The sequence below is a fragment of the Zalophus californianus genome, chromosome X (assembly GCF_009762305.2).
Source record: "Zalophus californianus isolate mZalCal1 chromosome X, mZalCal1.pri.v2, whole genome shotgun sequence".
Classification (NCBI taxonomy): Eukaryota; Metazoa; Chordata; class Mammalia; order Carnivora; family Otariidae; genus Zalophus; species Zalophus californianus.
In genome coordinates, this window is record NC_045612.1 from 10,769,469 (window position 1) to 10,784,677 (window position 15,209).

The 15,209-nt window shown below is 36.7% G+C and overlaps 1 pseudogene; it reads right to left on the minus strand.

Annotated features, from left to right (window-relative positions):
• Positions 1 to 4,730: 4,730 nt before the first annotated feature.
• LOC113930530 overlaps positions 4,731 to 15,209 on the minus strand; it is a 136,805-nt pseudogene continuing 126,326 nt past the window's right edge.

Here is a 15,209-nt window from a genome sequence, read left to right on the forward strand (position 1 = left end):
CTGATCCTAACATTTATATGAAGAGGCAGAGGACCCAAAATAGCCAACACAATATTGAAGGATAGTAGCAAATTGGGAGGCCTGACACTATGCAACTTCAAGACTTAACTATAATAGGTGATGGGAATTAAGGGGTGCACTTGTTGTGATGAGCACTGGGTGTGGTATGGAAGTGTAGAATCACTATATTGTGCACCTGAAACTTATATTACACTGTATGCTAACTAACCGGAGTTTAAATAAAAACTTGGAAAAAGAAAAAAAGAAGTATATTTTAAAAAAGACTTACTATAAAGCTACAGTAATCAAGACAGTGTGGTACTGGTGACAGAATAGAGTGCAGACCTAGACCCCCCATAAATATAACCAACGGATTTTTGACAGTGGAGCAAATACAACACAAGGGAGCAAAGGTAGTCTTATCGACAAGTGGTACGGGAACAACGGGACATCAACACGCAAAAAATTGAACCTGGACACATACCTTACACCTTTCACAAAAATTAACTCAAAATGGATCACACACCTAAATGGCAAGTGCAAAACATAAAACTTCGTGAAGATAATATACGAGAAAATCTAGATGACCTTGAGTATGGCAATGACATTTTAGACATGATATCAAAGATATGACCTATGAAAGAAATAATTGAAAAGCTGGACTTCATTAAAATTAAAAACTTCTGCTCTGTAAAAGACAGTGTCAAGAACACGAGAAGACAAGCTACAGACTGGGGGGACAAATTTGCAAAAGACACATCTGATAAGGGACTATTATCCAAAATATACAAAGGAATCTTAAAACTCAACAGTAAGAAAATGAACAACCCAATTAAAAAATGAGCAGAAGATTAGAAGACACCTCTTCAAAGATATACAGATGGCCAATAAGCATATAAAAAGATGTTCCACATATGTCATCAAGAAAAGTAAAAACAATAAGCTACCATTACACACCTATTGAAATGGTCCAAATCCAGAACACTGACAACACCAAATGCTGGTGAGGATGCGGAGCAAGAGGATCTTTCATTCTTTGCTAGTGGGAAGGCAAAAGAGGGCAGCCACTTTGGTAAACAGTTTGGTGATTTCTTATCAAATTAAGCATACACTTACCATGTAATCCAGCAGTCATGCTCCTTATTTTTTACCCAAAGGATTTTAAACATTATGTCCACACAAAAACCTGCATACGGATGTTTCTAACAGCTTTCTTCTGATTGCTAAAACTAAGAAGCCAACATTTTGTCCTTCAGTAAGTGAATGAATGACGTGTGATACATCCAGAAAATGGAATATTATTCAGTGCTAAAAGGAAATGAGTTATTAAGCCATGGAAAGACATGAAGGAATCTTAACTGTGTTATTACTAAGTGAATGAAGCTCACTTGAAAAGGCTACATACTGTATGACTCCAACTATATGATATTCTGGAAAATGCAAAACTATGAAGAGAGCAAAAAGATCGATAGCTGCTAGGAATTGGGGAAGAATGGTCAGAGCACAGAGGATTTTTAGTGTACAGAAAATACTTCATATGATACCATAATGCTGGACACATATTTTTGTATATTTGTCCAAACCCACCGAATGGACAATATGAAGAGTAGACCCAGTGGATCCTGGAGTCCTGGGATCGAGTCCCACTTCGGGCTCCTTGCTCAGCGGAGAGCCTGCTTCTCCCTCTGCCCCTCACCCCGTTCGTGCTCTTGCTCTCTCAAATAAATTGAAAAAAAAAAAGAAAGAAAGAAAGAAAGAAAAAAGAAGAAAGAAGAAACTATGTACTGTGGGTGATTATGGTGTGTCAGTGTAGGTTCGTCAATTGTAACAAATGTACCACTCTGTTGGGGGATGATGATAATGAGGGAGGCTATGCATATGTGGTGGCAGGGGGTATATGGGAAATCTTTGTACTTCCCCCTCAATTTTTAATGAACCTAAAACGGCTCTAAAAAATACTCTTAATAATAATAAAAACCCTATGTCCATATATATCGGGCAATGATTAAATATGTTATAGACATGGTGTGAAATGTTGAGGACTTTTAAGAAAGAATGTGTCAGGAGTGCCTGCCTGGTTCAGTCAGTAGAGCATGCGACTCTTGATCTCGAGGTCATAAGTTCGAGCCCCACATTAGGCATAGTGTTTACTTAAAAAAAACATGTCAATGCTAAATATATTGACACATGTAGGAATAACCATGTTATAGTAAACCAAAAAATATTGAGGGATAGTTTGTATAGGATCTTCATAAAACACACTAAACAGATAAAAAAACATATCTAAGGGTTTGTTTATGTATATTTACATGACTATAAAGGATTTTCTTAAAACATTGGTTACCACAGCCATGTGGGATGAGAATGGTTAGTGATATAATTAACTTTTTATACATCACTATATTCTATATTTTATCCTAATAATCATGTAAGACTTGTTTCTCACCAGTGAGAATACCTTTGTTTTTATGACTATATTAACAATGTACACCACTTAATAAGTAAAGCCAAATATCACCAAAAATATAATTAAGAAAGAAAAAATTACCTGAAATTTTAACTCCCTGAAAAAATAAGCATTTAACATTGTGGAGTGAATAATTTGTTAAAGCACGAACACATATGCATAATTTTCCCTAAATGGAACAATGTAGGTTTTTAAAAATCTAAATTAGGCACTTAAAAAAGAGTCTTTTAGTTGGGTGGATAGTTCTAGATATAGAATCCTATTACAAAGAAGAGAAAGAGACAAGGAGAGAATTTCATCTCTCAGTTATCAATATTTATAACAGTCCTTTCTTATTTGAGCTATTACTGCATTCCCTCTAGAATCTCCAAAATAATGTCAAATTATAATATTCTCAGCAGGGATTTCTGTCATGTTTTCTATCTTAATGGAACTGAATTTTGCATTTTACATTTTAGGATGATGGCATATTTTTTTGGTGACTTATCTTTATTCTTTTAATAGGTTTTTTTATATTTTACTTAGATATTTTATGAGAGTATCTGCTGGACTATATCTCATATTTTTGCAACGATTTATGTTATCCATTTAATAAATTATTTTATTTTTTCATTGTATCAGTCAGTGTTCCCCAGAGAAGCAGAACCAATGGGGACTATGTGTATATATACATCTACAGGCATATGTGTGTATCTATTATGTATCTATATGCATATGTGTGTATCTATTTTATATGTGTGTGCATGTAAATATCTCTATCTATAGAGAGAGATTAAGATTTCTTGTAAGAAATTGGATCACATAATTATGAAAGCTGAAAAGTCCCAAGTTCTGCAGTCAGCCAGCTGGAGACTCAGGAGAGCTGATGGTGTAGTTTCAGTCTGAATCTGAAAGCCTGAGCACACGGAGAGCTGGTAAGTAAGTTCTCCTCTAAAAGCCAGCAGACTGGAGATGCAAGAAGGGGTGTTTTAGTTTGAGTCTGAAGACTGGGACAAAAGTCCAATGTTCCAGCTGAAGGCAGACTAGCTGTAGGAGCTCCCCCTTACTTGAGAAAGGGGGAGCCTTTTTCTTTTATTCAGGCTTTCAATTGATTGGATGAGGGCCACCCACATTAGGGAGGGCAATCTACTTTACTCAGCCTTCCAATTGAAAGTTAATCTCATGCCAAAACACCCTCACAGATACACCTAAGATATTTCTGACCACATATCTGGGCACCCCACGGCCCGATCAATTTTAAATACAAAATTAACCATCACAAATCCATTCCTTGTCAACTGGGCACCCAAACACATCTCCTTAAACCATACTAACCTGAAAGACACTAACAAGGTCATAATTCCACCGAACAGCTTTCTTGTGTACAACTGAAAATGCCCTACACTTTCTCTAGAAGAAGATGTGAAGTTTTTGAGTGATGTTTACTCTTCTTGATATCCCATAACTTAGGTACTATGATGTAAAATTAATAATGCTTAAGTGTTATAATATAAAGTCAATACATCTAATGTTACATTAAAAGTAAACAAGAGAGGAAAGAAAAGAAAGATTTGACATATAGATAGATATTGATATATAGATATATAAACACACATAAACGTTTGTAACAAAATAAGGGGGAATACTCATGACAATTACACTACTCATTTCTGTAAGTGGGAATTTGGCCATAGCCAGTATTTATAATTACCTTCATCCACTACCCATTCCATATTGCCTTTGCCTTTAGCAAACACCTCAGCTGGTTGTGGATCTTTGTCTCGTGAGGTGATTCAAATCTTTATTCCTGAAGGTCTCTGCCATTAATAGTTTTGCCAGGATTACGTGATTGTAGTTATCCATTGACTAATCCCAGGGCATGGTAATTCTAAGAGATGCCCTAAGGAACCTCGTGTATTCCAGACATGGCCTTCCTTGCCTCCATTGTGAGTTGTCGTCCAATTTCCTCTTGGGAAACAAGAACAGTTATTCCAGCCACCACAGGAACTCCCTTCTTTGCCTGTTGATTCAAGGGCACAGGGAGTGCAAAGTTGCCCGGCAGCAGTCTCAAGTTCCAAGTCAATGAAATCATTGTTGTGACTCCTTATGGGAGCATTCGTCCCTTTGGAGCCAAGATCTCTAGGCCAGTAGACCATAGGTCATGGGAACAGGATGCGGACGGGTTTACTAACGGGTCGCTAAAGATAATAGTGGTACCACTCCCATTTCCACCCCTTAATTCCTTAATTCCTTAGTGAATCCTAACTATGGGAATAACAGCATCTTATATTGGATGTTGATTCAGAGTATATACAGGCTTCTGCAGAACCTGTCCCAGCCATGCAAGGTATTGCCACCTAACTGGTACTGTAACCCAGTCTTCGAAAGGCCATTCCATCATTTTATCAAGCCAACTGCTTCAGAATGGTGGGGAACATGGTAAGACCAGTGAATTCCATGAGCATGGGCCCATTGCTGCACTTCATTTTCTACTAAGTAGGTTCCTTGATCTGAGGCAATGCTGGGTAGAATACCATGACAGTGGATAAAACATTCTATGAGGTAGTTTTGGCAGAAGCATTGCAAGCCTGGAAGGCAAATCCATATGTACCGTTAAGTGCCTCTTCCCAGTGAGAACAAAATGCTGCCTCTTCCATGATGGAAGCGGTTTGATGCAATCAGCCTGCCACCAGTAGATGGCTGATCATCCTGGGGAATGATAGCATATCAGGGACTCAGTGTTGGTCTCTTGCTGGCAGAATGGGCACTCTGCAGTGGTGAGTGGAAGTCCATGCTGCTGAGCTCATGTAAAACCTCCATCCCTACAAATATAGCCATTTTGTTCATGAGCCCATTGGATGATGACAGGGAAGGCTGGGGAAAGAAACTGACTAGTATCCACAAAGCAGGTCATCCTATTCACTTGATTATTAAAATTCTCCCCTGCTGAGGTCACCCTTTGGTGAGTTTTTCACATAGAACACAAATATCTTCACATCACTCCCCCACCCCACCATTTGGAGCCGTCTATCCATATACCTCTTCCCCAAATTTGCTTGTCACCAATTTTTTCAGTCATGTTCATTCCAAGTTCCTGACCATCCAGCCAAGCGCTTGGCCACAGGTCATGAATCCATATAAAATCATACATCTGGGCATTTGTCTTTTCAGGAAAAGAGTGCTGCCCACTGGGTAAATTTCCTGTCACCACTTCTGGGCTATAGTGTTGTACCTGTCCACTTTCAGATGTTGCTAGCATATCATGCAGAATCTAGAAATCAGACTCAAGTCTTTCCTTCTTCTGTCAAGCAATTGTAGGAAACTTCCCATGAGGCCATAGGTGTAGGCTAAGAGAGAGAAGGTAGTATAATAAGGGTAGGGACCATGGCCATTTGGGCCACTTTGTGCAACTTACTTGTACCTTCAGGGGTTTCTTGAGCCCAGTCACATATATACCAATTCCATTTGATGCTGGAGTGCTACTGTTCATACCTGACTTTATGGCTTAGTGCGTCAGATAACACTCAGTTCATGATGGGTAGCTCAGGTTGCATGGTAACATGGTGGTATATTGTTAAGCATTCAATTTCTACTAAGGCCCAATAGTCGGCCAAGAACTGTTTCTCAACAATGGAGTAGTTTTCTACAGAGGATGGTAAGGCTTTGCTCAAAATCCTAAGGACCTGCAGATTTACCTCTAGGGGCCTGCCACAGGCTGCAAATAGCATCCTTACCTGCCACGGATACTTAAGCACCATTGGATCTGCTGGATCATATAGCCCAAGGGGCAGAGTAACTTGCCCAAAAGCTTGGACCTGTTGCAGAGCCCCCTTTTTGTTCTAGGCCCTATTCAGAACTTTTTTGGGTCACTTGGTAAATGGGCTGGATTAACACATCCAAATGAGGAACAGGTTGTCTCCAAAATCCACTTTTGCCTCTTTTTTGGTTGTAGGAAAGGCCAAGCACAAGAACTTCTCCTTCACCTTAGAAGAGATACCTCAATATGGACCCTTAGAAATTTCACTGGTATAAAAGGCGTCTGAACTTATAATGGATGTATTTTCCACTCTCTGATACAGAAATCTTAACAATAAATCTAGAGTAGTTTCTTGCTCACTAGGTCCAGTCAGCATAATATCATCAATATAACAGACTAGTGTGACGTACTGTAGAAGAAAAAGGTGATCAAAATTCCTACAAATTAAATTATAACAGAGCACTGGAGAGTTGATATGTCCCTGAGGGAGGACAGTAAAGGTGTATTGTTAGCAAACCACTTTTGGGGGTTCTTAATGACTAGAATGGAGAAAAAGGCATTTGTCAGATCAATAGCTGCATACCAAGTACCAGGGGATGTGTTAATTTGCTCAAGCAATGAAATCAGATCTGTTATAATGGTTGTAATTAGAGTCAAGACCTTGTTAAGCTTGTGATAATCCACTGTCATTCTCCAAGATTCATCTGTATTCTACAGAGTCCAAATAGGTGAGTTGAAAGGGGTGATGGTGGGAATCCCCAATCCAGCATTTTTCAAATCCTTTCTTTCTTTTTTTTTTTTAAGATTTTTTGTTTATTTATTTGACAGAGAGAGTGAGCACAAGTAGGCAGAGAGGCAGGCAGAGGGAGAGGGAGAAGCAGGCTCCCTGCTGAGCAAGGAGCCCAATGCAGAGCTCCATCCCAGGACCCTGGGATCATGACCTGATCTGAAGGCAGTTGCTTAACCAGCTGAGCCACCCAGGCACCCCTCAAATCCTCTCAACTGTGAAGTACAGAAATATCCCAGTGCTAAGTGGGAATTTAATTTGAAATTTTAATTGTATGTCAATTCAGTAGGCTGAAATTATTTTTATTTAAAATGATAATTATGTCAACTGTATATCACCTTAGATAAAAATGAGAGAGGATCCCTACCTCGTACCTTACAAAATAAATTCAAATGGACATAAGGATTAAAAATCAGGAGAAATATAAAAATATTAAAGAGAGACTTAGGTTTGAGAGTGTTTCTTTAGACAAGACAACACAGAAACTTTGAAAGGGATGAGAAACATATTTAGGTTTTCTCCTAAATTTGTACTCTTTCATTAATCTCATTTTCTTTAAAAATGACAATGATTATTTTTCAGTCAGTATAGATTTAGATGGATCACATAATATGAAAAGTTCTACAACGCATTCCCTTCAAGAAATTTTACAAATTCAGTACTGATTTCCTCTTTGAGCCAAGACAGTTTTAGTAAGTTTTCTTAATTATTAAGCACATTTTTCAGCTTGACATTTTTTTGTTCATTTATTTCAAATTTTATTGGGTTATCATCAGAGAATGTGACATTAAAAAGATTTTTAAATCTTTGTTAAGGTTTCTGTTGTTGCTAAATGATTATTTTTTTATAAATATTCATAGATATACACAAATACATATTATTTTTTCATATGAAACAAGTTATGTGATTATGTATACGTTAAAATATACACACATCATACATAATATGCATATGTGTAATGTATATTATTAATGTATATTAATTAACCACCCCATGTGATTCTTTATTTTTCATCTGATCTATTTGGTTAAGGAAGAACCATATTCCAATGTTCAAGTAAAAACTGCACTATTTTCAAGTTATCCTGGCATTTGTAATGTTTTTTGCTTTATTTAACTTTTTTTTAAGGTTTTTCTATTTATTCATTTAAGTAATCTCTAACCCAATGTGGGGCTTGAACTCATGAGCCCGAGATCAAGAGTCACAAGGTTCTTCTGACTGAGCCAGCCAGGCGCCCCATGCTTTATTTTACTTCTATGTGATTTGCTACATACATATTTTGATTGCCAGAGCTTTCGTGTAAACTATGTATTTTATTATTGCTTGATGTGGCTTTCATTTGTTTATTGTAACCAAACTTAAAATTATGCTTTGATAAGGTAGTTTTCATATTTGTCTATTATTAATTTTATTCATCCCTTTGTTTTTAACCTCTGTATTTTTGTCTTATTTTATTTTATTTACTTAATACTTTATAAGTAGGCTTGGAGCCTAACCTGGGGCTTGAACTCACAACCCTGAGATCAAGACCTGAGCTGAGATCAAAGAGTTGAAGGCTTAACCAACTAAGCCACCCAGGCACCCCTGTCTTATTTTATTATTAAAGATTAAAGACATACACAAATGCAACCTTTTAAGTATGCTACTGCTAAATGAGCATTCACAAATTGAACACATCTGTTTAACCAGAACTTAGATGAAAAAATAAAAACAATAAATTGTTCAGCATCCCAGATGCTTTCCTCTCATGCAAAACTACTGCTCAGACTTGTAATGCCATAGATTAGTTATGCCTTTTTCATGTTTAGTTCTGCAATTGATCAAAACTAACTATTGTGTATGATGTAAATTAAGAGTGTGTGTATGTGTGTGTATATGTGTGTGTGTATATCCCCCACCCCGCAAGGGTATCCAGTATTCCCAGTAGTACTTATTGAAAGATAATCCTTTCTCCATTATACTGCAGTGACACCTTCCTCATAAATTGGTTGATTGTATATGTGAGTCTGTTTCTGTATTCTTTATGCTATTCCATTAGTCTATTTGCCTATCCAACCAACAGCACCCTATCTTAATTATTACAGTATTACTGTAAGAGGACTTGATACCTGATAGTGTAAGTCCTTCCATTTTTATTTGTTTTTCTTTTTATTATTCTTTTCTTTTTATTAATGTTTTTTGATTTTTTTGATTTTTTTCTTCAAGATTGCATTAACTATTACTGGACATTTGTGCATTCATATCAGTTTAAAAATCAGCTTGTCAGTTTCTATAAATTATCATTTTTATACCTTTCTGAGGCATAACTTACTAACAGTTATCATTGAACCCTTTTAAATTTACAGTGAGATGAGTTTTGTACAGTCTATGCAGGTTACACCAGTAAAACAACCCAGTTTTAGAATATGTCCCTCATCCTCAAAAGTTCCTTCCTGCACCATCGCAATGAATCCCCACCCCTACCCTTGACTCCAGGCAACCAACAAACTAATTCATATCACTATAGTTTATAGTTTCATTTCTGTTTTTGTTTTTTAATGAAAGAGTAGTTTATTGAGTCTGCCCCAAGGGAGCGGCAGGCAAGATAGCAAATGACAGGTCTGCCTATATCACTATAGTTTTTCCATTTCCTAAAAATTCATGTAAAGGAGAGTAACAAAGTTTTCCACAGCCCATCTGCATTTGGGCCCAGCAGAGACCAAGGCCTTGTTTGCATCACCTAGGCCTCCTGCTGACTCAATCTAGGAGCTGCTCCTGGAAAGATAATCTGATCAAAATCCAGAGAAAAGGGCAGTAAAGCTATGCATTTGGGCAGCCATTTTCTTTTTCTTTTTTTTTTTTAAGATTTTATTTATTTATTTGACAAAGAGAGAGCACAAGCAGGGGGAGTGGGAACAGGAGTGGGAGAGGGAGAAGCAGGCTCCCCACTGAGCAGGGAGCCCGATGCGGGGCTCCATCCCAGCACCTGGGGACCATGACCTGAGCTGAAGGCAGACGCTTAATGACTGAGCCACCCAAGCGCCCTAGGCAGCTGTTTTACATATATATGTGTATATATATATATATATATATATATATATATATATACTTAATTTTTTAAAATGACTAGGAAAAAAAAGAACTCCACAGGATATAAATCTATGCAACTAACTATACAATGATATGAAGTAGATTAATAACTATTATAAAAACAAAAATAACTCCTTAGATGAAATTTTAATTTAAGATAGCTAAAGGGACACCAGAGATTATCTGGCTAAATTGTTTTTGGTGAACTGACAAATGGACCTAGAATACCCATCCATCTGGCTAACTTCATCAAGATTAATTTAAAGTATCTCCTTCTTTGGGGAGATTTTTCTAAATACTGTCTTTGTGCACAGCACCATTTCCCGCATTATACTCTATTACATCTTTTTCTTTTCTTTTTTTTTTAAGATTTTATTTATCTATTTGACAGAGAGAGAGAGAGACAGGGAGAGAGGGAATACAAGCAGGGGGAGTGGGAGAGGGAGAAGCAGGCTTCCTACTGAGCAGGGAGCCCGATGCGGGGCTCAATCCCAGGACCCTGGGACCATGACCTGAGCCAAAGGCAGACGCTTAACAACTGAGCCACCCAGGTGCCCCTATATCTTTTTCTATGTATACAAATGTCTCTCTCCTCTTTCTCAGTATGTTCAGGGCTTGAGATCTTTTGATTCCAAAAAACACTGGTTCTGAAACGTAGAGGTACATGAAAATCAGCTAGGGAACTTGTAAAAACTGATGCTGGGACTCCATCTCAGACCAATAAAGCCGAAATCTCTGTGGGTGGGGCATAGACATTGCTGTGTTTTATTGTTGTTTCTGTTGTTTTGTTTTTTAACATATCAGGTCATTGTAATGTTCATTTAGGATTGAGAACCATTGATCTATCCTTTGGTAGTTGTTAATAATACGGATTTCTGGGGCCTACCACAGACCCACTGAATCAGAAATTCCAAAGATTACCCAGTAATCTATGTTCTGACCAGCCCTGTAGTTGATACAGGCATATCTCTAAAATGTGGGAATCATTGATGTAGTCAGTGTTACTCAACTTTAACAATAGACTGGAGGCACCTGGATGCTTTAAAAATTACTGATGCCTGGGTACCTCCTCCCTCAGTAGTCTGATTTAATTGTTCTGGAGTGTGATCTTGACATTGAGATCTTTACAAAAATGCTCCAGATAATTTTAATGTGTAGCCAAGATTGAATACCTTACCAGTTTGTGAGCCCCATGAGAACAGAGACCATGACATAACTAGCTTTGTAGGTTCTGAATTTGGTACAGGATTTGACACATTGAATGAGGAGGAAACAGAAACGAAGGAGATCTTGCAGGGTATAGGGGAAGAATAGATCAACCATATGAAAAAGGATTAAGCATTTGGATTTTTCTGAAGGAATGCAGGTCAGTTGGATAGTCTTCAAAAGTTATCCAGAGGTTCTGACTTTCTTCATATTAACTGAGACTTTCTTCATTTTGCTTTTCAAAAATAAAAGGTATTGGTTCTAGAAAGACCACCTTTGGATAATATGATCTACTATGCTACTGCTCATAAATAATCAAAAAAATTAATAATCAACCAAGTTTAGGAGTTATTGAAGATTTTCTAATTGAAATTTGATTAATGCTGGAAACAAGAGGGGAAGAAAATCCCTTATACTATTTTTCTTCTCAATTTGGTAATATAATGTTAAATTATCTTTTAGTCCATTTATCTATTATAATAATTAGTATCAGAATTAGGTTAAATTAAAATGTGTTGTTGAAAATACAGTTTTCTCAATCATATCAAGATATTAGTCATGTTCAAGCAAATACTGTGAAAACATTCAACCAAAATGTTTTCCCATATAGTATTATTTAGTTTTATAAAACAAACAGCAATAATCAAAATTTCATCAACAGTGAATCAGAATCCTAATCAAATAGAGTTTTTCTTTGTTTTTTTTTTTTTAATTTCACTCACACTTGAGCTTGGCTGTCCATAAACTCCTCAAGCTTCTGAACTCCTCTGATCATTATGACCTGCCCTTCACTGAAGCAGATGATGAATAGATCCTAATTAGAGGAAATGACTACATATAGCTTCTAAACATGATGGCCTTAGTAGACAAGAGGACACATAGAGACAACAGCTCATACAATTTGCATAAAATGGCTGATGATTTGGTGAATTCTGTGTTGCAATTTTAATAACAAGGATCTAGATCACAACCGTTATCAGAATGTTGGAAGTTGAATGGATCATCTTCCTTGCAGTCATACGATGAAACTCATCTTAACATTACCTGCTTCTTATTTCAAGAGAGTTTTAGTATAGTTATATACTTAGTTTAGTATAGTTATATAGTTAATATGCTTGGATGCAAAACTAATAACAGGTTAAACCTGAGGCACAAAGTATAACCACCATTCAGTTTAACAGTTTTCCCATGAGCACTTGGCACTGTATATGAGAGTAAAGGTAAATAAGCTTAAGTTTTCAGATCACACTCTGATGGCCTTGAATGCCAGGCTTTTTAGCCTCTCAGTAGCACCTTCCAGAGTAGGTAGATGCTCTTGGATGGAAAACACCTTAAGTCTTATGATCTCCACTCTGGGTTTGTATCTTCTCCTGAATATTGACCCCGTATATTCCTCACTGTCCTATTAGTTCTGCAATCCCTTAAAGCTATCTTATAAAAATGTTGTCCAGACCCTCTGGTTGTCCCCAGCATTATTGCTGGTCTCAATGACCTGATCTGCTTTTATTAAAAGAAGAAATATACACTGTTTTAAATTTATTGTATATTTCATTTCTTGAAGTCTGTTTTTATGGTAAATTTGCTAGAACTCTGTTTATGGTTTCCTATTTCCAATTTCATACTTACAAGTTATATCTTGTAATAATCAGTTGTTTTATCATCTCTGATCACTCCAACATATGAAGTTTTTTTTTACTCCATTTCTACTACCTATGTTTATTTATGTTTCTTCTCGTTTGTGGCTCCTTAGATGTGAGGTTATTCTTGACTGTGTATGTAATGCTTATTGGTACCGAAAAAATTGTTACTATGGAGAATGTTACAAGCAAAAAAATGCCCATCCACAAATAAGTCCATGTCTTAATCTTTGGAGCCTGTGAATATGTTAGGTTACATGGCACTGGGAAGCTAAGATTAAAAATGGAATTAAAGTTGCTAATCAGCTGAATTTAAAATAGAGATATTACTCTGAATCAGGTAGGCCCACTGTAACCACAAGGGTCCCTAAAAATGGAAGAGGGAAGCAGAAAAAAATATTGAGAGGGAAATGAGAGTGTGAAAAAGAATTGTCAAGGAGATGCAACATTGGGGACTTCAAAGTTGTGTGGACCGAGAAACATAGGTACCCTCTAGCACCTAGAAAAGGCAAATCAATGACTTTTGACTTAGGGAGACACAGGGTTGGACTTCTGCTATATAGACTCTAATCTATAGATTCTTCTACTCTCATCTAATATTTAGAACTTTAAGATAAATCTGTCTTTTAGGCCACTGAGTTTGCAGTAATTTGTTAAAGCAGCAAAAGAAAAGTAATAAAGTCCTTGAGGTCCAGGGTAGAAGTACCTTGCTCCAGGGAAGATTTGTGTTTGCATCTGTCAGGTACCTGGCAGCGATACTAGTCCAGGAATTCCTTAAGGCAAGTTCATATCTTGAGATTACCAGTTTGCAAATATGGGTGCTGGCCAACTCCATTCATTAACAAGAAAATCTTTTCTACAGTCCCATGTTGTAGAAAAGAAGTGGGTATGTTAGAAACCATTGAATTGTATACTTTAAATTCATGAATTATCTGGTATATGAATTATATCTTCATGAAGCTGATGTATATATTTTATGTGGCTGTAGTTCTTTGGGTTTCTGCTTTTCTTACTAGGTTTCTGCTTTCACTCTGATATTGGCATGAAAGTTCCTTATTTTTGCAAAATGCTTCATGGATTAAAGAAAAAAATTATACATGAACACACATATATATATAATTTTGTAGGTATTGAAAAAATTTCAAATGTCAGGAGATAAAATAATATTTGGACTTTTCTGTGTATGTGCATGCGTGTGCGTGTATAATCTTTGACAAAGCTGGTATCCTTACTTTTGTTTACATGCCATGGTCAGACTCCTGCCCATTTCTTTACTCATGCTCCTTATGTCCTCCCAAATCACAACACTACCTTTGTTTGGCTTGGTTGTATATTTCGTTAGCGTTTTTCTTTAGTCCTTAAGGGTTAAAGCAATAAATGCTATATAAACATGTATTAAAATGAAAGGTCTAGCCACTTCTATTCAAACATCACTGGGATTGTGGCAAAGCACTAGAGAAAATCTTTCCTGGCCTAGAAAGGTGATGAATAATAATCATGCCTGATTTCCATTAAATTCCCGCTGATATCTCTCAGTCAATCATTTCTAAAGGAATTATACTGTGTGTAAGTGATTATTTTTATTAGTAGACCTTATATTTTAGAGCAGTGCTGAGTTTAGAGAAAGCTTGAAGAGAGAGTACGGCAGGGGGGTCCTCTTGGCAGCAGTTTCCCCCATGACCCTTTTCTAGTAGTGCCCTACGTTTGTTCCAGTTGACTAACCAATATTGATATGTTACTGTTAATTAAAATCCATAGTTTACATTAGTTTTCACTGTTTGTGTTGTACATTTCATGAGTTTTGACAAATGCATAATGTCATACATCCACCATTACAGGGTCATTGAGAATAATTTCACCACCCTAAAAATGCCCTGTGCTCTAACTAAGCTCTCCGTTGCTCCCTCCCTCAGAAATCCTGGCAACCAATGATTTTTTTTTTTTTTTACCATTTCTATAGTTTTAACTTTTTTGTGTAATTTTAATTCATTTCTGATCTGAGAACATGCTTTGTGTGATTTACATTCTTTCAAATTTAAGGTATTTTTTTTACAGTCAAAATTTTGTTTATCATTGTGAATGTTCCATGTGAACTTAAGAAGAATGTGTATTCTGCTATTGTTGGATGAAGAATCCTATAAATGTCCATTAGATCCAGTTCAGTTCAACTATATCCTTGCTGATTTTCTACCTGCCGAATATGTTAATGATACAGTAGTGTTGAAATCTCTGAGTGTGATAGTGGATATGTCTATTTGTCCTTGAAGTTCTGTTAGATTTTGGTACAAATGTTTTGATTCTCTGTTA